The sequence below is a fragment of the Nycticebus coucang genome, chromosome 13, assembly GCF_027406575.1.
Source record: "Nycticebus coucang isolate mNycCou1 chromosome 13, mNycCou1.pri, whole genome shotgun sequence".
Taxonomy (NCBI): Eukaryota; Metazoa; Chordata; class Mammalia; order Primates; family Lorisidae; genus Nycticebus; species Nycticebus coucang.
In genome coordinates this window covers 32,501,901-32,527,986 of record NC_069792.1, presented here as the reverse complement: position 1 = coordinate 32,527,986, position 26,086 = coordinate 32,501,901, and the positions used below count along the sequence as shown (strand labels likewise).

Genomic DNA, 26,086 nt, shown 5'->3' with positions numbered 1-26,086 from the left:
AGTCACGTTGATTTGAGCAGGCTCAGGCCGGTTTGACCCACCAGCCTGGGTGTACGTGGCCCGTACTCTACCCACTGCGCTGCAGGTGCTGCCCATTCTCCACGGAAATCTTTAGTAAGATTTACCCACTCTGAAGAGAAACCAGACCGTACTGTATGATTTCACTTTATTTATTTAGTTTTTGAGGTTGAGTCTCAAGCTGTCACCCTGGGTAGAGTGCTGTAGCGTCACAGCTCACAGCAACCTCAAACTCTTGGGCTTAAGCTATTCTCTTGCCTCAGCCTCCCGAGTAGCTGGCACTACAGGCACCCGCCACAATGCCCAGCTATTTTTTGGTTGTAGTTACAGTTGTCATCGTTGATTTTAGCAGGCTCAGGCCAGGTTCAAATTCGCTATCCTTGGTGTATGTGGCGGGTGCTGTACCCACTGAACTACCGGCACTGCCCGTATGATTTCATTTTTGATATACTCAGAATAGGCAAATCTATAGAGACAGGAATAGAATAGTGGTTTCAAAAGTTGGAGGAAGAGACAATTTGGAGATAGTTTCTTTTGTGGGGGGGATGAAAATATCAGATTAGACTTGGAGTAATAGAATTAGATGCTGAAGATGGTTGAACAGCATTGTGACTATATTAAACACCACTGAATTATATACTTTAAAATACTTAAAATGTTGAATTTTATCTCAATAAAAGGGGGTGGGGATTTTTAATCTTACCACACACAAGCACTATTACCATTTTAGCATGTTTTATTTCAGTCTTGTTCTCTGCATAATTAGGATCATGCTATATTTAAATTTTTATGTTTTTCACTTAAAAATTAATTATAAACATTTGCCAATGTTGTTAAAAAAACTCTTGATAAACAGTAACTTTCGATAGATATATGATGTTGTATAATATGGGTGCACCAAAAGTTACTGAATGAAAAAAATAAAAAGACATGTTACTGAATGATTCTTTTACTTTAGGATCTATAGATGGCTTCCAACTTTTTACTATACAATTTCATTACTATAAATAACACTGCAATTGACCACCTTTCTGCTAACGTTAGAACTGCACAGATTTTTTTTTTCTTTGAGATAGAGCCTTATTTTGCTGCCCTCAGTAGAGTACTGTGGCATCATAGCTCACAGCAACCTCAAAGTCTTGGGCTTAAGCAATTTTCTTGCCACAGCCTCCCAAATACCTGGGATGACAGGCGCCCACTACAACACCCAGCTATACTTAGACACTGGGTCTCGCTCTAGCTCAGGCTGGTCTTCAACCCATGCACCTAGGCAATCCACCAGCCTCGAAACTGCAGATTTTTACAAATAAAATGACTGGTCAGAATTGTAAAGAATTTTTCAGCATTAAATAATTTGTTAAAGTGATTTCCAGAGAGGTTATACCAATTTACACTCTGTTAGCAGTATAGGAACACCCTGAAAACTCTCCCAGCCTTGGTTTGCATTAAAGGTATATACAAATACACATTGTATATTAACATCTTTGATAATTTGGTAAGTGAAAAACTGCATTTTTCTAAAAAGGTATTACGCAAATGCAAATTAAAGAAACTAACGACTTACTAAAATGGAAAGACTAACAATGCTAAGTGCTGGTGAGATAAGCAATGTGATTTGATGGTAGAAGTATGAAACTGGTACTAACATTTTGGAAAACCATTCAACATTATCCACTAAGGTTAAACATATACATATCCTATAACCCAGAAGTTCTGCTTCAAGATACATAAAGAATGTTTGCATGTGTGCACCAAAAGTTGTTAATGACAATATAATTTACAATAGCCAGAAAACAGAAACAACTCAAGTGTGCATCAATAGTAGAACAGATTACTGTGGCACATTCATACAATGGAATATTACATAGCAAAGGAAATAAATTACAGCTCCATAGAACAACCTGGGTAACTCTCACCTTGTTGAAAATAAGCCAGCTGGAGAAAAAAAATTGTATGATTCTATTTACATACAGTTTAAAAACTAGGCGGCGAATCTATATTATTAAAAATCAGGACAATAGTTACTTTTAGGAAGAAAAGAAGACACAGAGATTGAAAGAGGATGTGTGAGGGGCTTCAGGGGTATTGATAACGTTTTATTTCTTGGCCTGGTGGGGGGTAAAAGTGACAACTGAGGTGTGTTCCCTTTCTGATCATTCGTTGAGCTGTATAGACATCATCTGGGCACTTTTCTGAATCTTACGCTTCCATTTTTTTTCTTTCTTTCTTTATTTTTTTGAGGGTCACCCAGGCTAGAGTACAATGGCATGGTCATAGCTCATTGTAAACTCAAATTCCAGGGCTCAAGCAATCCTTCCACCTCAGCCTGCCAAATAGCTGGGGCCACAATCATGTGCAATCACAACAAGCTAATTTTTATTTTTATTTTTTGTAGAGATAAAATCTTGCTGTCTTACCTGTGCTGGTTTTGAACTCCTGGCCTCAAGCAATCCTTGTGCCCCAGCCTCCCAAAGTGCTAGGATTATAAGCAAGAGCCACTGCATCGGGCCATTTTCATTTCTTAAGGAAATGTTCAGTTTTTCTAATAATTAATCAGCCACTTGTATCTCCTCTTTTGTAAACAGCTCTTTTGCTTTATTTTTCTTTCGGTGTCTTGAGGGTATTATTTGCATGAGTTCTTTCTATATTAACTTTACTTCTCTATTGATTTTTATTATGGAAAATATTTTTGTATTTTTCATTTACGATTGATAATTCATTTATGATTTACGAGAAGTTTTTAATACTCAAATTTCTCTGTGTTTTACTTTGTGATACATCATTCATTGCCAGTATTCTCAGACAACCCTCCTCCATATACAGGTCAGAGAAACTAATAACATTTTATTCTACTTTTTAATGATTTTTAAATTTGATTTTAATAAAGTTATCTTAAAAATGAGCTTTTATCTATTGAAGTAAAGCTTTTTTTTTTTTTTTTTAAGAGACAGAGTCTCACTTTGTCGCCTGCGGTAGAGTGCCAAGACGTCATAGCTCACAGCAACCTCCAGCTCTTGGGCTTAGGCGATTCTCTTGCCTCAGCCTCCCAAGTAGCTGGGACTATAGGCTCCCGCCACAATGCCCAGCTACTGAAGTAAAGCTATTTTTAAAGTACATTTCCTCAATAGTAATAAAAGGCTTGATTGGCTTCTTGCAATCTTACTATTTTAAGGCAGCGCCTGAGGCTCAGTGAGTAGGGCGCAGGCCCCATACGCCGAGGGTGGCGGGTTCAAACCCAGCCCCGGCCAAACTGCAACAAAAAAATAGCCGGGCGTTGTGGTGGGTGCCTGTAGTACCAGCTCCTCGGGAGGCTGTGGCAAGAGAATCATATAAGCCCAAGAGTTAGAGGTTCCTGTGAGCCGTGTGACGCCATGGCACTGTACCCAAGGGTGGTACAGTGAGACTCTGTCTCTACAAAAAAAAAAAAAAAAAACCTTTACTATTTTAAATGAAGATATCAAATGAAGAGCATGAAAATTAAAGTTCTGTTAAGAAGAGAAGGGATCGAGAAAATATGAAAGGTCACTTTTATTACAAAGAAAATGTCAGTTAAAAAATTAAGTTTAAAAAACTCCTGGCTATTCTGGGGGTGCTGGAAATGTTCTCTATCTTGAATGTACTGTCGGTGGCTACAGGGGGCAAAAGTATAGAAAAATCCATTGAGTTGTATGCTCAAGAACTGTATATTTTACAGTACAATGTTTTATAAATTGGCGATTTTAAATAATCAAGTTGCTTTTAGTTGAATTTTAATGTCAAATATAACATCTTTGTAATACTACACTTCAAGATTCAGAATATTTAGTATTTATTATATATATAGCATTAGAACTTCTGAGTAACAATTAAAAATATTAGAATAATCACCACCCTCATCATTTGTATACTTATTCCAAGTCAGCTCTGTCAAAACAGAACAGATTAAAGCTTTGAATGCATGGAATATATTTCAAAGAAGCCAGTCATATACCATTTCAGAGTAACAGCCAGTGCACAGAGCCAAGACTGGCGGTTAGAAGGGTACATCTAAACTGAAGATAGCATAGAACTTGTCCTCAGGAAAAGGCATAATGTTTAACCAAGTAATTCCACTAAGAGCCAAACTGTAAAAGAATCTTTGCTAAATTAGCTGGGCATTGTGGCAGGTGCCAGTAGGCCCAGCTACTCAGGAAGCTGAGGCAAGAGGTTTGCTTGAGCCCAAGAGTTGGAGGTTGTTGCGAGCTATGACATCATGGAGCTTAACCCAGAGCAACTGACTGAGACAAGACTCTGTCTCAAAGAAAAAAAAAAAAAGAAAGAAAGAAAAAAGTCTTCATTAAGGAACAGACTAGAAAGGGAATTCAATTTCATGTGAAGACCCCTGCTCGAACTGCACTGGTTAATCCAGGGGCAAGACCTCCTTGACCCTTGTCCTACCTGTGAGCATCAGGGGAAATCCATAGCTCTGGGCAGAAGATCTTGTCAGGGAAGAATCAGTTTTAGTATTTTTAGTAACTTAATAAATTAAGTAAATTAAAAAAGAGTGGAAGTTGGCTTTGTGCCTGTAGCTCAGTGGGTAGGGCACCAGCTATATACAGCAAGGGTGGCGGGTTCGATCCCAGCCCAGGCCAGCTAAACATCAATGACATCTGCAACAACAAATAGCCGGGTATTGTGGCGGGCACCTGTAGTCTCAGCTACTTGGGAGGTTGAGGCAAGAGAATTGCTTAAGCCCAAGAGTTTTAGCTTGCTGTGAGCTGTGATGCCACAGCACTCTACCGAGGGTGACAAAGCAAAACTATGTCTCAAAAAAAAAAAAAAAAAAGAGTTGATGCCTTCTTTGAACTATGAAGAACTATATAAATGGTAATCATGGTTTTTAGAACAAGTGCTCAAAAACACAGTCCTTCAGTGTTGTACTTCTGAAAATATTATTTAAGTGTTTTGTGTTTACATCCTTATCTATATAAAGCAACTTCTGCATTTACATAGCTAAGTAAGGTGTGGAAAAGCTCCACAGATATTTTACTTTACCCTCTTTATTTCTTCTTAGAATATAATACTTTATGCATACAAAACAATGTAAGTACTGTAACATATATTAAATTACCAAGGACAATAAAGGTAATCACTATGAACCAACTACTAGACTCAAAAATAAAAACATAAACTAAGCCACAGATCTACCAATGTTTTCACAGGTATTTCTTTCTTTCTTCTTCTTCTTCTTTTTTTTTTTTTTTTGCAGTTTTTGGCTGGGGCTGGGTTTTTAAACCCGCCACCTCTGGCATATGGGGCCAGCGCCCTACTCCGTTGAGCCACAAGCGCCACCCTTCTTTCTTATTTTTTACAGACAAGGTCTTGCTATGTCAGTCAGGCTGGAGTACAGTGGTGCCATAGTAGCTCACCATCAAACCATTTTTAAATGGGGTTCAAGCAATCCTGTGTCTTCCTGAGGAGCTGGGACTACAAGTGCTACCACACCTGGCTAATTTTTTTAATTTTCTAGAGACAGGTCTTGCTATACTCAGGCTGGTCTCAAATTTCTGGCCTTGAGTGATCCCCCAACCTCGGCCTTCCAAAGAGCTGAGATTACAGGCATGGGCCAACAGGGCAGCCAGGCCTGGGAAAGTGCCTTCATCTGCCTACAATACTATGCTGAGAAAGACTAGAGGCCTTCTGTGGGTCAACAGAACACTGCTGCAGCTAGAACAAAGGCTGGGGGCATGTGTGCCTGACCCTACCAACGCCATCAGCCTCATCTCCTTTCCAAAACCCTACCCTGTTCCAGTCACCATGGAATGTTATAAGTGGCCTCGAGGTTCCGGGTTTTTGCATCCTCTGTTACATGTACTCCTCCCTTTACCTGAATGTTCTCCCTACCTTTTTTTCTTGAATGATTATACATGCATTAAGTCCTAGAAGGCTTTCCTTGACATCCTCAAAAAGAGAGGGCCACATATTTTTCTGTTATCTTCTGACATCTCTACCATAGAAACTACCCAGCTTCAATTACTTGTTTATACGTCTGACTCTCCCACTGGGCTGGGAACCCATGCCTCTAGAAGGGATGAAAGGGATGGAAGTCATTTTTTTGTGTGTGGTTTTTGGCCGGGGCTGGGTTTGAACCCGCCACCTCCGGCATATGGGACCGGCGCCCTACTCCTTCAGCCACAGGCGCCGCCCTGGGATGGAAGTCATTTAGTTTTACATTCCCAAAGCAGGCAATGGGCACTTAAATGCTTTTTGAAGGCACAAACATAGTATCAAATAATTAGTAAAATATTTTAACTGCATTATGCAAATTTATTTCAAGTTTAATCTGTAAAACTAATTCAAATACAAATGGAAGAAAGAAAAGAAAACAAGTTGATGAAGGGCAAAGGGAATTAAGAACATCAGGGAGGAAATGCTCCAGGAAGAATTTACAAACATACCTAGTATACAGCACGATTTCACAGAAGAGATAAAATCTCTGTGAGGCTTATTTAACATTCTTAGATTTGGTTTCAGCATCCCTTCAGAATACAATGATAATGACTTACTGGTTATAGAGCTCTGGATGCCTAACCAGGTTTTGAATAAATTCATTCAGTCCTGCTCTTCTTTGTTTAATAAAATCTGTTAAGAGAAATATAAGACCTTCGGTTTATTTATGTCAGATTATGTAACTATCATCAATACAATTACATAAGAATAAACAGGTACAGACGGTACATTTTGATTAAGTATCTATTTCTCAATTCATGCTTCTTGGTTACAATGAGGAATAAATGCTCAGAAATATACATCTATAAATCCAATAATTAACATAAATCAGATAATGTAGCTTCCAAAATAACTTAAAAGCTATCTATTTTGGATTGTGAATACATTCAACTACAAAACTTAGAAAAGTACTTTGCTTTGTCTAACTCCTCATGTACTGTCAAGTAATGAATAAAAATGAACACTAATAACTATCATGCTAACTTTTAAAAAACAAATGACAAAAATAAGTATTACTGGAAATCCTTTGCAACTGGGGAATAGTGATTAATTGATTAACTGAGTATTACCAAAACTCTGGTTTAACCCTCATTGTTAAAAACGCCCTTGAAAATGTATGGGTACATTGTCCTAACAAGTACTTGTACAGCATCTTCTAAGTATTTTATTTGTTGATAATTGAGGGTCATATAACAGCAGTTTAGTAATAAATGTGAAGCATAAGCCTTTCTTTGAATTAGAAAACTTTACCCAAGTATCTTGTCTCTGGTACTTATTATATGACCTTAAACCTTTCTAAGACTTAAATCCTTACTTTAAAATGGGGATACAAACAGTATTCATATGTCAAAATGCTGCTATATGATTAAATGAGACACACAGTAATGCATATAAGCTTATAGCAGAATGTCTGGCAGATGGTTAGGATGTAATCATTAGCTGCTATTATTTTTATTAAATGTGGGGTTAAAAAGCCATCATCCTAAACCCTAATACTTAAGAAATATACAGAAAAAACTGAAGAAATGTGACTTGATAAAGTGCCTCCTAATAGTGAATATCTGAATAAAAACCCACAAACAGTATGTCACTGAATAATGAATTTTGGTTTAGTAAATCCACTCAATAAAGGATTTAAAGTACACCATTTGTCCCCAAACTGATGGGTTATTTCCAGTCACGTAGGTTTATTTCTACTTCTTATATGTTAAGTATGGCTGTTAAAGAACAAATATAAAATTAGGTGCGGACTTTTGGACTGATGCACTTGGTACATTTTTTGTCAACTATGAATTCTCTGAAGAATTTCAGGTATCTTGTAAGATTCTTCCAAGGACATTTTTTCATGTCACCAGACAACGCACATGTGAGGATTACATTAAAAACTGTACTTGAGGCTTGGGCCTGTAGCTTACTGAGTAGGGTGCTGGCCACATACACCGAAGCTGGCAGGTTTGAGCCCAGCCTCGACCTGTTAAACAACAATGTAAACTGCAACCAAGAAATAGTCAGGCATTGTGGTGGGCACCTATAGTCCCAGCTACTTGGGAGGCTGAGGCAATAGAATCGCTTAAGCCCAAGAGTTTTGAGGTTGCTGTGAACTGTGATGCCACAGCACTCTACCATGGGTGATATAGTCAGACTCTGTTTAAAAAAAATAAAAAATAAAAAACTGTGCTTGAAAAACAGTTATTTCTTGAGAGCTGGACTTAGGAACATGGGAGGAAGAACTAATATGAATGACTGCATTGGGAATATTAAAAGAAAATTTATTTTTTCTCCTTGGAGGCAGAGTCTTACTATGTTACCCTCTGAGCTACAGAGTGCTGTAGCATCACAGCTCACAGCAACCTCAAACTCTTGGGCTTAAGCGATTCTCTTGCCTCAGCCTCCCTAGTAGCTGGGACTACAGGTTTCTGCCACAACACCCGGCGATTTTTGTGTTGTAGTTGCCATTATTGTTTAGCTGGCCCCTGCCGGGTCAAACCCACCAGCCTTGGTGTATGTGGCCGGCGCCCTACCCACTGAACTATGGGTGCTGCCTTTAAAAGAAATTTTTTTTTTTTTTTTTTGAGACAGAGTCTCACTTTGTTGCCCTGGGTAGAATGCCCTGGCATGACAGCTCACAGCAGACTCCAGCTGTTGGGCTTAGGCGATTCTCTTGTCTCAGCTTCCCGAGTAGCTGGGATTACAGGTGCCCACCACAACACCCGGCTATTTTTTTTGTTGTTGTTGCAGTTTGGACGGGGCCGGGTTTGAATCTGCCACCCTTGGTATATGGGGCTGGCGCCCTACTCACTGAGCCACAGGCACTGCCCCTAAAAGAAAATTTTAATGACTGTATGGAAGGAGCTTTAAATTCTTCTGTGGATTTATTAAAGATGCTTTACTTTTGGAGACCACTATGATAACAGAGGGAGTTTTCTTTTTTCAATGAGCTATAGACCGCGCTGCACTAAGCGCTACAGACTTTCTAGTTCATCACTAACTAAACAGTTTTGAAATCCCAGTGTGAGGCCCTATACGGAAAGAGAAAGAAAAAAGTATGCAATCAAACAAGAAGTTCAGCAGCAGTCAGAATTTAGGAACAATTCCAAGCTTCATTTTTTTAGATCAACATTAAGCATGCAAATATCTGAAAAAATTCCAGAAAAGACTAAAATGTGTACCATGCCATTATAGGATTAAGTGCCAAGAATTTTTATAAGGTTGAGATATTGTGTAAGAATTATAGTAGGCATTTTTAAAATCTCTCTAATGAAGAACTTACACAAACATATCTGTTGTAATTAAAAAGAAATTTCAATTAGAAATTCAGAGAAACCCTCAATGCTCAGATAATAAAATGAAAAGCTTTAGTCTCCAAAATAAGTATTAAACTGAACTATTCCCATTTCTATCATTTTGCTCTTCATGAAAAATCATCCAAAAGGACACTATCCTCAACAGTGTGGGGCAGAGGAAAGAATCATCGGACTGACTGAGGAGATGTTGGGTTTTACGACCAATGCCGTGAACTCTGCTTTTAAAGGCATCCTATGTTTACACACGAAGCAGACAGTAAAGAGCTGAGGGAATGAGCTCTGAAGACGGACGACCTGGCAAGTCTGATTCTGCCCTGGATTAGCTATGAGACTCAGGAAAATGGCCTCGTCTTGCAAAATAGAGGTAAAAGGCACTACCGTATAGATAGGAACTCAAATAACAGCACAGTCACCATGACGACTCCTACTAGTATAACGGCCTGCCACAGCAAAGGACACTGGAGTAGTCTCCTAACTCTGGATCTTGCCTGTGCCGCTTTCTGGCTTTCTAACCGCAAACAAATGCCCCCTTTCTTTATCTCATGATCTATAAGAGATCCTTCCAGCTATACCACTTTGTGATGGTCGTCTAAAAAAGAAAGGGCGTGGGAAGCTAGCTAACAAAATTATTCTACCTTATTTGGAATCCTTGATAATTTAGAAGTTTCAGTGATACAGTAAGTGATATTTAAAAGCTTTAACCTAATATTGAATAGCCTTTCTAAAAGAAGTCACTCAGGTGAAAATGGCATACAAGCATTCATTTATTCATTCATTAATCATCTATTATACACTTTAAAATGTGCAAGGCACTGGAAATACAAAAATGTTTCATTAATACCTGGTAACTATCCTCAAGAAGTTCACATTCTAGGCTGGGCAGGGTGGCTCACGCCTATAATCCTAGCACTCTGGGAGGCAGAGGCAGGTGGGCTACCCTGGACTCAGAGGTTCGAGACCAGCCTGAGCCAGAGTGACACCCCATCTCTACCAGAAAAAAGCCAGGCGTTGTGCCGGGTGCCTGTAGTTCCAGCTACTTGGGAGGCTGAGGCAAGAGAATCTCTTAAGCCCAAGAGTTGGAGGTTGCTGTGACCTATGATGCCATGGCACTCTACCGAGGGCCACAAAGTGAGACTCTGTCTCAATAAAAAATAAATAAATAAAAAGGAAAAAAAAAGAACTTCACGTTCTAGTGGAGAAGAAATTTAAACAAATCACTACATACAGGCACACCAAGGGTACTAACAGCAAAGAACTCACAGGTTGTTTCAAGAGCAAAGAGATTCCCAACCTATCTAGGGATTAGCTCTTAAGAAAAATATCCTGGACAGCTGACATGACAACAAGGCTTATAAAAAGACCTGGGTAGATAGGAAGTCTGGACTTCAGTAGAACTCAAAGACTGGGACTGAAATAGGAAGTAGTCTTTTTATTTTGTACAAACTTATTTGTCTTCAATAAGCAGAGGTAAATATTGAGTAATAAAAGAAGTTTATAGCTAGGCCAGATGTGGTGGCTCACTCCTGTAATCCTAGCACTCTAGGAGGCCAAGGTAGGTAGACTGCCTGAGCTTAGAGGTTCAATACCAGCCTGAACAGGAACAAGACCCCACCTCTAAAAATAGCCAGACTTTATAGTCCCAGGTACTTGGAAGCCTGAAGCAAGAGAATTGCTTGAGCCCAAGAGTCTGAGGTTGCTGTGAGCTATGACACCATGGCACTCTACCAGGGGCGATAAAGTGAGACTCTGTCTTAAAAAAAAAAAAGGAGTTTCTATCTAAGCTGTTTAAGGGAAGGATCATGCCTTCCTGGTGGGAATACAAATTAATACTCATCATCCTTAATGCTCATCATCCTTAATCATCAGAGAAATGCAAATCAAAACTACTTTGAGATATCATCTAACTCCAGTAAGATTAGCCCATATCACAACATCCTAAGACCAGAGATGTTGGCGTGGATGTGGAGAAAAGGGAATACTTCTGCACTGCTGGTGGGAATGCAAATTAATATATTCCTTTTGGGAAGATGTTTGGAGAACACTTAGAGACCTAAAAATAGATCAGTCATTCAATCCTATAATTCCTCTACTAGATATATGCCCAGAAGACCAAAAATCACATCATAACAAAGATGTTTGTACCAGAATATTTATTGCAGCCCAATTCCTAATTGCTAAGTCATGGAAAAAGCCCAAGTGCCCATCAATCCACGAATGGATTAATAAATTGTGGTATATGTACACCATGGAATATTATGCAGCCTTAAAGAAAGATGGAGACTTTACCTCTTTCTTGTTTACATGGATAGAGCTGTGATATTTTTCTTACTAAAGTATCTCAAGAATGGAAGAAAAAGTATCCAATATACTCAGCCCTACTATGAAACTAATTTATGGTTTTCATATGAAAGCTATAACCCAGTTATAACCTAAGAATATGGGGATGAGGAAGGGGGAGAGACAGGGGAGGGAGGGGGGAGGATGGGCAGAGGGAGGGTGATTGCTGGGATTACACCTGTGGTGCATCTTACAAGGGTACATGTGAAACTTAGTAAACGTAGAATATAAATGTTTTTTTTTTTTTTTTGTAGAGACAGACTCTCACCGTACTGCCCTCAGGTAGAGTGCCGTGGCTCACTCACACAGCTCACAGCAAGCTCTAACTCCTGGGCTTACGCGATTCTTTTGCCTCAGCCTCCGGAGCAGCTGGGACTACAGGTACCCGCCACAACGCCAGGCTATTTTTTTTGTTGCAGTTTGGCCAGGGCTGAGTTTGAACCCGCCACCCTCGGCATATGGGGCCGGCGCCCTACTCACTGAGCCACAGGCGCCGCCCAAATACAAACGTCTTAACACAATAACTAAGAAAATGCCAGGAAGGCTATGTTAACCAGTGTGATGAAAATGTGTCAAACGGTCTATAAAACCAGTATATGGTGCCCCACGATCACATTAACGTACACGGCTATGATTTAATAAAAAAAAAATTGATCTTTAGCCCTTAACATAATGTCTTACAAGGCACTTAATATTTACGAATAGACTCGGTGCCCATAGCACAGTGGTTACCGTGCCAGCCATATACATCCAGACTGGTAGGTTCCAACCCAGCCCAGGCCAGCTAAACAACAATGACAACTGCACAACAACAAAAAAAATAGCCAGGCGTTGTACTGGGCACCTGTAGTCCCAGCTACTTGGGAGGCTAAGGCAAGAGAATAGCTTGAGCCCAAGAGTTTGAGGTTGCTGTGAGCTGTGATCCCACTGCACTTTACTGAGGGTGACACAGTGAGACTGTCTCAAAAAAATATATATGTAGATAGATATATATTTATATATGTTAAATAAATAATTAAATACTTGCAATTAAAGAAAATACTGAGCAACCATTTATACATTCTAGCAATTCACATTCTCTAAATTTCATAAAACCACCCCTTAATGAACTCAATTTCTTTATAATTTTGCCATTTTGTTATTTTCAACAATAAGCTTTTTTGGTAAACAAAAAAATGGTTTCTATATTGATATCAGGATCCCATCAGCTTTTCCGGGCAGCACCTGTAGCTCAGTGGCTAGGGTGTCAGCCACATACACTGAGGCTAGCAGGATTGAACCTAGTCCAGGCCAGATAAAACAATGGAAACAAAAAAAAAAGCCGAAAGCCAAGAGTTCTGGCAGAAACCTGTAGTCCCAGCTACTAGGGAGGGAGCCTGAGGCAAGAGAATCACTTGAGTCCAAGAGTTTGAGGTTGCTGCGAGCTGTGACACCATAGCACTCTACCCAGGGTGACAATTTGAGACTCTGTCTTGGAAAAAAGAAAAGAAAAGAAAGAAAGAAATATGGTTTCCTTTGGGTGTGCCTTATAAAAATTCTTATATTCAAAATAAAATTTTAACTTTGAAAAATATAAGCAGAAATCATTCTTAAGCCTTCAAGCACATAAAACTCATCTTACAGAGGTTTGCAACCATCAGAATAAAGAAATAAAAAAAGAAAATGAAGACACAGGCTTGTGCTGCACCCCAAGGACTCAGAAAGATATAAAACAAACTCAGGATGATGGCTGCCAAACACAAATAAAGTTAAAAGGGGAATTTCAGGCTCGGTGCCTGTGGCTCAAGCGGCTAAGGTGCCAGCCACATACACCTGAGCTGGCGGGTTCGAATCCAGCCTGGGCCCACCCAACAACAATGACGGCTGCAACCAAAAAATAGCCGGGCGTTGTGGCGGGTGCCTGTAGTCCCAGCTACTTGGGAGGCGGAGACAGGAGACTCCCTTGAGCCCAGGAGTTGGAGGTTGCTGTGAGCTGTGATGCCATGCCACTCTACCCAGGGCGACAGCTTTCTGTCTCAAAAAAAAGCAGGGGGGGGGGAATTTCAGGATAGTAGTCTAAGGTATGAATTTATTTTTAACTTTTCACTGTGGAAAATTTTAGAAATACACAAAAGGTGACAGACGAGCATAATGAACCACATGTACTCATTACCCTGCTTTAAAAATTACCATACCAACATTCTGGTATTGATGGCTCATTTATCCCTATTCTTCACTTTTTTTTCTGGAGTATTTTAAAGCAATTTTAGACAACTTTGTGGTTTTGTTTTTTTAAATACATCAATGTGTATTGCTGGTAATATCTTTTTTTAAAAAACGTGAAATCATCTTACAATGTCCATAAAGTCTTCGATTTGCCTCCAATCTATAGACAGAGCTTAATTCTTCTCTTGAATGTGTGTTGGACTAACGACTATCTTTGAATTAACCGAATATGGTGGATGTGATGGTATGTGACTTCCAAGTCCAGGTCATAAAAGGCATTGCTAGTTCACTTGGATCATTCATTCCGGAAAAGCCAGTTGCCATGTTGAAAGGACAGCGAAGGCTATGTAGCCCACATGCAAGAAGGCTTTCTGCCAAGAACCACAAGAGTGAGTCATCTTGGAAGTGGATTCTCCTGCCCCAGTAAAGCTTTCATCATTGATGGTCTGTGCCTAGATCCATTAACTCATCAGAAGTTATACAGTGATTCTTCCCGTTTTGTCATTCCTTTTGCAATTATGAGCTGTTGATTCTTCTATGAAGAAGTACTACTTTCCATCATTAGCTCTTTGGTACAAAGAAATTATGTTTCATACCAAACAAGGATAAATGTTTGATTCTTTGACTGATTGCAAGAATAAAAAATCAGTAATCTAGTAACCTCTAAGGTATTTGATGAGTTGTTCTATTTTTTTTTTTGAAGAGTCCATGTGAACTCAAGGGTCTTTATATATTAATGTGTTCTAACCCACTCCAATACTCTTTCTCCATGTTCTAATTGTCCAATCTTTGCTCAACTAAAGCTCCCATAAATTCAGCTCTTTTGTAGTTTTGATAAACCTTCAGTAATTGCAGATCGCTTCTGTGTGAAAATTTAAGGCAAGATGTCTTGAGATAATCTTGTACATTGCTTGCCCAGAAGCTGAAATGACCGTTTTCCAGGAACTCTGGTTCCCTTGAGAGGAAAATGGTATTGAGAGATCACAACTTGAATGCTGGGGTTGTTGATTGCTACTTATTTGTTACTGCTTTTAGGCATTTCCAGGAGAGAACACTAATACATACGGTTTGAAAATGTAAAAAAAAGAAAAAAATTATGATTCCATGTTATGTTTGAAAATGAAGCAAAAATTATAGGATTTTCACTTAAAATCTTTGATTTCATATTTGTTTCTCTTTCCTCTTCTGCCTAAAATCTTGTTTCCCATGACATTAACATAATTGCAGGATAACAACTTTATATAACTTACTATCGAATGCCATATAAAACTTCTTTGAAGGTTTTTGTTTTTGTCTTTGGCATATAAACCCATGAGATATAGTCAAAATCTTATTATTCTAATGATTAATTATTCTCTAAGTATTTACAACAAAAATCAAAATATAGTTAGGTTATTTTTTCCTTTAGTTTATTTTCCATTGTTAGAGGTCTCTTTGTTATTGCATTTTAATTTTTGTTTTTAAATCATGTAAAACAAGGGCTGGGCCCAGTGGCTCATGCCTGTAATCCCAGCACTTGGAAGGCTGAGGTGGATGGATTGCCTGAGCTTGCAGGTTCCAGAACAGACTGAGCCAGTGCAAGACCCTGCCTCTAAAATATAGCCAGGCGTTGGGAAGCTGAGGCCAGAGGATCACTTGAACCCAAGAGTTTGAGGTTGCTGTGAGGTAAGACGCCACAGCACTCTACCAAGTGTGACCAAGTGAAACTCTGTCTCAAACATACATACATACATAAATTATGTAATTATACATGGTTCCAAAGTCAAAACAATGAACAAGATTCACTCAGGGACATTTAACTTCCACTTCTGTTGGGTCCCCTAGCCTCTCCCTCCTCAAAGTCCCAGTTTTGATTTATTCCTTCATCATCTCCTCAGTAGAGTGCCGTGGCGTCACAGCTCACAGCAACCTCCAGCTCTTGGGCTTTGGGGATTCTCTTGCCTCAGCTTCCCAAGTAGCTGGGACTACACGTGCCTGCCACAACACCCAGCTATTTTTTTTGAAGTTTGGCCAGGACTGTGTTTGAACCCACCACTCTCGTTATATGGGGCTGGTGCTTCCCTGAACATACATCATTTTATGTGCAGTTTATCTTTGGGATAGATTCCTAGAAATGTAATTTCTTGGTCCAAGTGAAATACATACAGTTTTCCTAAATGTTACCAAATTTCCATTGACATGGATTTCCATTTGGCATTCCTACCGGCAAAATGTAAGAATGCCTGTTTCCCCAGCAAGGCTTAACCAAACAGACATTCTTACCTATTTCTGGATTTTTACATTAAGACTTACATTTGCTATCCCTAATGCTTTTCAAGATTACTGTTACATACAATGTAGTTCACTGTTACTAAATCATATACAACACACTTTAAGATAGACTGCAAATGGCTTTTCAATAAAAATCCATTTTTAGTGTCAAATAATTAATTCATTAAAACATAGGTACCATTGGGCATTCAGTCTGGTATCTTGTCTTTTATAAGAAAGGAGTAGAGCTGCGGATCTTTTACTTCTTTGTGCCTTCATTCCTTGAAGGAATGACTGTCTTCACGATTCAACTAAGGGCTCTACAGAACTCCAACCCAAGTTCAAGTGTCATCACTAGCATAGTTTGATTTTTCTTAAAGTCTTTCTGCCACTTCATATTAATTAATTTTCTCAGTCAGATCATACCTGACACTTCACTTATCTCTCATTCTCTTCTTTATGTGGCATTACTAAGCAATTATCAAAATTTCTTACAGATTTATCATTAGAAGAGCTTTTGCACACGGCTCATTTTTTAACCCTATTCCCACTCGAGTCCCTGTTTTCATTATCTAACGCCATGACTGGTAGGAATACTCTCTTAACCAGACTCCCACTCTCTACTTGGTCTCTCCTCTCTGCAGTGCCTACTACAGGGTATTCTAAAAGTCTCCACACATAGGAAAAACTTTAACACAACAGATCCCTTAGACTGTGTTCTCCAGGAGTAAGGGAGAAGACTGTGTATGTTACAAAGAGGTGGCCATAGAGAACACATAGAGAATATTTTGTATTTTTTTTCTACATATCTATATCTATCTTTCTTTAATTCAAATTGAGTAAAAAAGGGAAATTAGAGGCTCAGCACCTGTAGCTCAGCAGCTAGGGCGCCAGCCACATACACTGGATCTGGCGGTTCGAACCCAGTGCAGGCCTGCCAAATAATAACTACAACAAGAAAAGAAAAAACAAAACCAGCCAGGCATTGTGGCAGGCGCCTGTAATCCCAGCTTCTTAGGAGGCTGAGGCAAGAGAATCACTTAAGTCCAAGAGTTGGAGGTTGCTGTGAGCTGTGACAGTATCACACTCTACCGAGGACAATATAGTGAGACTCTGATGCAAAATAAAAAGTAAAATAAAATAATGGGAAATTAGACAAATTGATATACTTAAAGCCTAAAAGAGGATATTTTTACAATCCTAGTATCTGCTACCCTTAAATTAAATGCCAATGATGGCATGTATAAGGATTTTTACAAAGTACAATAAACTTTACACACAGTGGAACAGACTATTATGTGACATTATTCAGCAATATGATTACTAGAATCTGTCTCATTACAATAGCAAAAATATTTTCAGCATGTACCAAAGAAATGCTTGAACTATGCATCTTACTATGTAGAACAAAATTATATAAAATTATATATATATATATATATATATATATATATATATATATCGATCCATCTATCTTGGGCTCGGTCCCTATAGCTCAGAGGTTAGGGCACCAGCCACATACACTGGAGCTGGCATGTTCAAATCCAGCCTAGGCCCGCCAAACAACAATGACAACTACAACCAAAAAATAGCTTGGTGTTGTGGCAGGCGCCTATAGTCCCAGCTACTTGGGAGGCTGAAGCAAGAAAATCGCTTAAGCCCAAGAGTTGGAGGTTGCTGTGAGCTGTGATGCCACAGCACTCTACCGAGGGTGCAAAATAAAACTCTGCCCCCCACCCCCCCAAAAAATATATACATATGTATATAGGTTCAGTGCCCTTAGCTCAGTGGCTAGGGTACACTGAGGCTGGCGGGTTCGAACCCAGCCTGGGCCTGCTAAACAACAATGACAACTACAACAAAAAAATAGTCCCAGCTACTTTCAGAGGCTGAGGCAAGAGAATTGCTTAAGCCCACGAGCTTGAGGTTGCTGTGAGCTATGACTCCACAGCATCCTACCGAGGGTGACATAGCAAGACTCTATCTCAAAAAAAATAAATAAATAAAAAGTTTCTAAATGTAAAAATAAATTCCTTTTCTGGCATTGTTTAAAGTTAGAAAAGTACCCCTAAGTTAGCGATTACTAAATTTATCTGAGGCAAGATTGCTTGAGTTTAACTTCCAAAGCTGCCATTTACCCTGTGTGTGTGACCCTGAGCAAAATAATGAACCTAACTGTGCCTCAGTTTCCTTATCTAATAATGACAACAATACCTACCTTATAGGCTTGTTGTAAGGATTGAATAAATTAAAACACCTGGCACACAGTAAGCACATTCCAGAAGCAGTATTTTCATAAAGCACAAGATCAATTAGTTTTCTAAAGTCCTGCACTATGACACAGTCCAATGAATATGCTCATGACTTCTTCAAACCTGAACTACCACTTAATTCCTGGTCTATAAAGTTACAGCTTACCTGGATCAAAATTATCACCAAATATTCTCTTGGCAGGAATCTTCAGGGCCATAGCAGGAAACTGCTTCTTTAACTAAAAAAAATTTAAAATAACATTACAAATTACAAATAATTTTGCAAGTGGTCTAGTTATGCATGCACCAAAACCAAATATAACCTGATTTTGAAGAAAACCCATTCTAAAACACTTTTAAACAGATGCCCACCCAGTGCACAGTATTAAGTTATACCAGTAAACCACACACTGACTCAGCATCTTTATTTGCCCCAATAAAACACTTGGTATCTGTGTTGCCTTGTATCAGTTACTTAACATCTCTGGGCCTCAGTTTTCTGGCCTGTGAAATGGAAGTAATTTTAGCAATTCCTTTACAGATTTATTGTGAGACTTAGAGGAGATTGGATGTTAAGTGCTTGGACGAGAATCTGATGTGTAAGTACATGTTACTCACCATTTATTACCTCAAGAGGAGATGTGATCTTTTGTGTTCCCTCTACATGAACAGATTAACAATAGTTTTCTTTCTTTTCTTTTTTTTTTTTTTTTTTTTGTTTTTTTGAGACAGAGCCTCAAGCTGTTGCACTGGGTAGAGTGCCATGGCATCACAGTTCACAGCAACTTCCAGCTCCTGGGCTTAGGTGATTCTATTGCCTCAGCCTCCCAAGTAGCTGGGACTACAGGCGCCCACCACAATGCCCGGATAGTTTTTGGTTATAGATGTCATTGTTCGGCGGGCCCGGGCTGGATTCCAACCTGCCAGCTCTGGTGTATGTGGCTGGCACTGGCCGCTTAAGCTAGAGGTCCTGGGCCAACAACAGTTTTCTTAAAAAGCTGATGTATTGACACCTGCCCACGCTCGATGGGCTCCAGGTAGGGTCTCCAGCCCGGGTCGGAGTCCGGGGCTCCACGTCCTGCCCCCCTCCAGCGCCCAGGCCAACGGGAGGCATTAGAGGTGAAAAGGAGATCAGGTCACCACCAAGGGAAATGTATCCGGAATGTTCTCAATGTCTGCCCTCTGGCTGAGTGAATGGATTGCTGCAGTTCAGGCCTGTTGAATCAACAAGGCATTCAGTAGTGAGACTTTTATTATCAAATAGTACTGACGGAGGAAGTTTAGTTTCCTCTTCTGGTGAGAGGATATTCTGTGATGGTTTAAATTTTTCAGGGCTACTCATCAAAACATCGTCTGATATAATTGAAGAATTAGCTCCATTCCTTCCACAACATCTGAAATTTCTTCTTTTTTGTTAATATTATCTGCTACTCCACCAGCAAGAAGAGGCAAACTCAATTCTTTCAATGGGTAAGTAATGCACGCCAAAGTTTACCCTATTTTCATCATGTTTCGCTTCGATTAAATCTTGTGATCCAGGACACTGAGCATCTTCTCCTAGGTTGCTCTGGCTTTCAGGAGTATTTTCGAACAAAGTCTTCTTATCATCGTGTTCATTTTTGGTACTCCAAGGACTGGAACTCTCTGGTGATGCAGTTTGTCCTAGGAGGCCCACCGCACCCCTGCTCTGAGACGCAGCTTTGCTGACAGACTTAGGTGTTCAACGTCTTTTGAGAAGGATGTTCAAAAGAAATGGAAAGTCTTGAAAATGATATAACGGGACTTTCAACCCTGAAAAATCCAGCATCAAACACTATTTTATCAATCTCCTTTGGCATCCTAGAGGCTGCTGCCTCCGCATGTTCTCCCAGCTTCGTCTTCTCTCTCTCTGCACTTTTTATTGCAGCCAAGCGATTTCTAGCTGCAATTCTTCCTCCATCATGTGGAAGAATTTGTTTTGGTTTATTCACCATACTTGAGATGACTTTTTTCCTGAAGACTAAAATGCTTGCATTACTATTGTTTTGCCACCCAGATTCTTCAAGTCTGGTCAGATTGTTGAATTTTTGCTTTACATCTTCTGTCTGAAAACTAATCATATCCCAGAACCTGTCCAGATCTGTGTGAGTAATCTCCTTTTCACCTTGTTTATATTCACAATCATTCACTAGTCCTTCAAATTGTTTGACCCTTTCCTTCATAAGGAGTCTTGTGGGACCAACTGCTGTGCGAATACGATCTTTAGCATCATCTGGAATGTCCGATCTCAGCTTCTTCTCCCCCTGAAGGCAACTTGACATTGTTAATTTCTCAGTTTCTGACTGGAGGATATTTCTGAAATATGGTACATATCTGTCCTTCCTTCATTTCAAGTGATGGGACCTCTGTTACTGGAAGGCCATTTGACTTTTTAATAGATTTATTATGATTTAAGACCTGTTCTTCATTCCAAACTGTTAGAGAACACAAAGGATGTTGTAATTTATTTGAATCTTGCTGTACTAACTCAGTAGCTGACATTTTACATTTTAGCACCAAAATATCTTTTGTTGCTTCTTGAGTCTTATCCTCTTCTATTTTGCAAGGGGTCCAGGTGTAAAACTGGGTGTCGAGAAATCGTCAGCACTTCTGGGAGTCATGGGTGTGACTTGATAGGTCTTCAGACCATCCAGGCGCTTTGCAGGTTTTGTTTCTTTTTGGGGGGCGGGTCTTCCTTTATTTGGTGCCTTTCTTCCTGGTTCACTGTCACCAGTGGCTCTTGAGAATGGCTTTCTTGCTGTGCTGGATGAGACTGCTCCAGCAACCTGCTTTGCTGCTTGAGCAGCAGATCAAGTCATTCTCACCGACGTGGACACTACAGGCTGTCCAACTTTTCCCTCTTTGTCCAACACTTTGTTTTCAGAAGTTTGTCTTTGACCAGGTCATACTGCTGGTCATACTCCCATTATTGGGAGTGATGTTCGAGCAGTACGAGTGAGCCTCCTAGGACAAACCAAACAGGTCTTTGGCCTTTGACCTTGTAATCCATACAGAAGAAGTCTTTTGTGGCCCAGCTTTCATAGCATTCAGGTTTGATGAAAGGAAACCAGGCGTATCAGGTCTATAAAAACCCACTTTAAACGCTTCTCGTTTAGCTTTCTCTTTCTCTGTGCTTTCAATTTTTGTAGTTGCTTTTCTTCTTTGTATTTTTGGAGCGTTTGTTTTCGTTGGTCACACAGAACAGTTTTTATTGACCTTGGCTTGGCGTTTTCTAGAGCAAGCTCTTGAGATGTCTCATCTAATTCAACAAGAATTCTACCTTCCAAGGTTGGAATGCTGACATCTTTCAAACCAAAGAGTCTATTTTGTTCATATTCCTTATGTCTGTTTTTGTTTCTCAGACAGTGATTTCCTTTGAGCAAGTTTAGTCCTAATCATTTCAGTACTGAAATCCTTTCTGAACCGACTGGCAAAATGTGATGAAGACATTCTGAAGCACCTCCTAGCGTGAATCTCAAGTGAATCAAAAGTTAAGGAACCCTGGAAGTGGACGCACACCACCGCCTCCAAGGCTCGCCTCCATACAACTCAAACTTCCTGCACTGAGCCCATCTTTGGATTTTTAAATAATGCTTTCTGAGTATTGTATATAAAATTTTAGAAGTGAAATTTCTGTGCCAATGGATATAGAAACATTGCTTTAAATTTTTGCTAAATATTGAAAAAAAAAGCTGATGGATTTTGCTTTAAATAACCTCTGCTCTAGCCTTCTTATTAATATTCTAATACATTCAGGCGGCACCTGTAGCTCAGTGGGTAGGGTGTCAGAAACATACACGGAGGGTGGTGGGTTTGAGCCTGGCCTGAACCTGTTAAACAATGACAACTGCAACAAAAACAAAAAAAAAAAATAGCCAGGCACAGTGGCAGGCACCTGTAGTCCCAGCTACTAGGAGGCTGTGGCAAGAGAATCACTTGAACCCAAGAGGTGGAAGTTTTGAGCTGTGATGCCACAGCACTCTACCAAGGGTGACATAGTGAGCCTCTGTCTCAAAAAAAAAAAAATTCTAATGCATTCATATCAGATTTGCATGTCCCCAGAGAAGGTAATCTTGGCCCTGAAGAAATTAAATTTGAGACAGTAAAGTCACAAAAATGGGTTATATTTATAACATAAACTTAATATAAACAAAAACCACACGCAAATATAAAAACTACAGTTCTAACACCTCGAAATACCAAGAATAAAAGAATGCATTAATCACTTTACAATATAGGCATACTGTCAACTGGAAAATCTATAAAAAAAGAAAAAGACTTTTTTTTTTTCTTTTGGCCAGGGCTGGGTTTGAAGCCACCACCTCTGGCATATGGGACCGGCACCCTACTCCTTGAGCCACAGGCGCCGCCCAGAAAAAGACTTTTTTCACAAAAGTTTGTAGAGGAAAGAAAAGAGAGGCAAAGAGGAATTTGGTGATTAAAAGACACTTGATAGGGCGGCACTTGTGGCTCAAAGGAGTAGGACGCTGGCCCCATATGCCGGAGGTGGTGGGTTCAAACCCAGCCCCAGCCAAAAAAAACACAAAAAACAAAAAGAAAAAAAAAGACACTTGATAGAGCTATTAACCAGTCCTTTGAACACTAACTGGATTTTTTTTTTTTTTGAGAGAGAGAGTTTTGGCTTGGCACCCATAGCACAGTGGTTATGGCACCAGCCACATACACCAAGGGTGGCAGGTTTGACCTGGGGCAGCTAAGCAACAGTGACAACTGCAACAAAAAAAATAGCCGGGCGTTGTGGTGGGCTCCTGTAGTCCCAGCTACTTGGGAGGCTGAGGCAAGAGAATCTCTTGGGCCCAAGGGTTTGAGGTTGCTATAAGCTGTGGCACCACATACTCTACCGAGAGTGACACAGTAGGGTTCCCTCTCAAAAAAAAAAAAAAAAAAGAAAGAAAGAAAGAAAAGAAAAGAAAAAAGAGAGTTTCACTTTGTTACCCTTGGTAGAGTGTTGTTATAGTTCACGGCAACCTCAAACTCTTGGCTTAAACGATTCTCTTGCCTCAGCCTCCCGAGCAGCTGGGACTACAGACACCCACCACAATGCCTATTTTTAGAGATGGAGTCTCTCTCTTGTTCATACTGGTCTTAAACCCATGAGCTCAGGCAATCCACCTGCTTCAGCCTCTCAGAGTTCTAGGATTACAGGCATGAGCCACCATGCCTGGACTCTAATTAGATATTTGATACTAGGCATTACTGTTCTTTTTTTTTTTTTTTTTTGTAGAGACAGGGTCTCACTTTATGGCCCTCGGGAGAGTGCGGTGGCCTCACACAGCTCACAGCAACCTCCAACTCCTGGGCTTAAGCGATTCTCTTGCCTCAGCCTCCCGAGTAGCTGGGACTACAGGCGCCCGCCACAACGCCCAGCTATTTTTTGGTTGCAGTTCAGCCAGGGCCGGGTTTGAACCCACCACCCTCGGTATATGGGGCCGGCGCATTACCGACTGATCCACAGGCGCCGCCCCCTTTTTTTTTTTTTAATGTGATAGTGGTTTTGGTTTTAAGAATTTTTATCTTTTGGCTGGGTGCAGTGGCTCACTCCTGTAATCCTAGCACTTTGGGGAGTCAAGGTGGGTAGACTGAGCTCTGAAGCTCAAGACCAGCCTGAGCATGGGCAAGACCCAATTTCTATAAGAAAAAAACACAAATGGCAAGGCATTGTGACGGGTTACCTGTAGTTCCAGCTACTCAGGAGGCTAAAGCAAGAGGATCACTTGAACCCAAGAGTTTGAGGCTGGTATAAGCTATGACACCATGGCACTCTCTAGCAAGAGCGACAAAGTAGAACTCTATTTCAACAAAAAAAAAAAAAGAATTTTTATCTTTTAGAGATGTACACTAAAATATTTACAAATGAAATGATATCTGAGATCTGTGTCAAAATCATTGATGGAATGGTACAGGATGGAGATTAATTAATCAAGAATAGCCATGTACTGGTCATTGTTGAAGGCTAGTGGTACAGTTACGTTATATTACTTTCTATATTTATACTAATCTACTTCTGCATGTATTCGACAATTTCTATAATAAAAAGTTTAAAAATATAAACTATAGTCATCAAATATACATTTAAGCTGACAATAAAATGCTTACAGTTTGGAAAATTTTATTATATTTTTTATCTTTTCTTTTACTCTAAAAGGAGAATAGTTCAAGAATTTGTGTTTTTTGAAATACAGGCCAAGTTTAACCTCATGTCTGCAGTTTCAAAGAACACAACTGATACCATTTTTCTGTTTTATTTCCTGCCCCTCACCACAGGAGGCAGAATTAAAAGGAGTTATACAAAAAGACAGAGGTAGACACAAAAACGAATGAAGTAAGAAAAAGATGAAAAAAAGGAAGAGAAATAGAAGAGCAACAAGGGAGATGAATGATAAAAAATGAATTACATATTAAAAAATTCTGCTGCAAAAGTTTAAAGACAGGGCATTTCAAAGAAGAGAGAAAATAAGTGATCATGGGGGAAGGGGCTCATACAAGTTTTATTACTTCACCTTTATTATTAAAGATATACAAATATACACACATATATATATATATATTTTCTTTTGAGATATAGTCTCACTTTGTCACACTGGGTAGAGTGATACCCTGGCATCACAGTTCACAGCAACTTCAAATTCTTGAGCTCAAGTGATTCTCTTATCTCAGCCTCCCAAGTAGCTGCAACTACAGGCGCCCACCACAACACCCAGCTATTTTTTTTTTTCAGAGACGGGGTCTCACTCTTGCTCAGGCTGGTCTGGAACTCTTGAGCTCAAGCAATCCACCCACCTTGGCCCCCCAGAGTGGTACGATTACAGGTGTTGAGCCACCTCACCCGGCCAAAGGTACACAAATATTAACACTCTGTCTATGAGATCATCAGCTATTTAATTCATAAAACCAACTTCAAGTGCAGCACTGGGATGGATCGCCATACTGCTCAGTTTTTAGGTGAAATTCCCTGTACACCCCTTCCTTTTATGAACAGTTCTGCTAAAGGTAAGTTTAGAAAGTAAGTGTAGCCTATAAAATATTTTAAGCAGAATGTAGAAAGAAGTCTCAAATTTCAGTTATTACTATTTCTTTTTCTTTTTTTTTTTTTTTGGCTGGGGCCAGCTTTGAACCCGCAACTTCTGGTCTATGGGGCTGGCACCCTACTCCTTGAGCCACAGGCGCCACCGTTACTACTATTTCTTTAAACAAAATTTCGTCTTATCTAAGAAGATCATATAAACTGTGCTCATATGAGAAAGATATTGTAATGTTATTTTTCCCTGAGCATAACTAGGTATCCCAGTGGGTACAGAGTTTACAATCCTCAAAACAAGGATGAACATGCAGATAACAGGTATCTAAGAGTTTTCAGCAGAACGAACAGTTCAACTCTTACTCAGTTTCCAAAATAAAACCATTTTTTAAAAATTACGGAAGGCTGCCTGGGTACAGTGGTTCATGCCTATAATCCTAGCACTCTCGGAGGCTGAGGTGGGTTGAGTGCCTGAGCTCACAGGTTCGAGACCAGACTGAGCCAGAGTGAGATCTCCATCTCTAAAAACAGCCAGGCATTGTGGCGGGCGCCTATAGTCCCAGCTACTTGGGAGGTTAAGGCAAGAGAATCACTTAAGCCCAAGAGTTCGAGGTTGCCTGAGCTGTGACACCACAGCACTCTATCAAAGGTGAGAAAATAAGACTCTGTCTCAAGAAACAAAAAAAATTATAGAA

The 26,086-nt window shown here is 39.8% G+C and overlaps 1 protein-coding gene and 1 pseudogene across 1 annotated transcript in view; both read right to left on the bottom strand.

The window, feature by feature from the left end:
• LOC128563315 (minichromosome maintenance domain-containing protein 2-like) overlaps positions 1 to 26,086 on the bottom strand; it is a 304,071-nt gene that overhangs the window by 159,515 nt on the left and 118,470 nt on the right. The gene's annotated exons all lie outside the window — the stretch shown is intronic.
• Positions 13,535 to 22,059, bottom strand: LOC128563552 (disks large-associated protein 5-like; annotated as a pseudogene).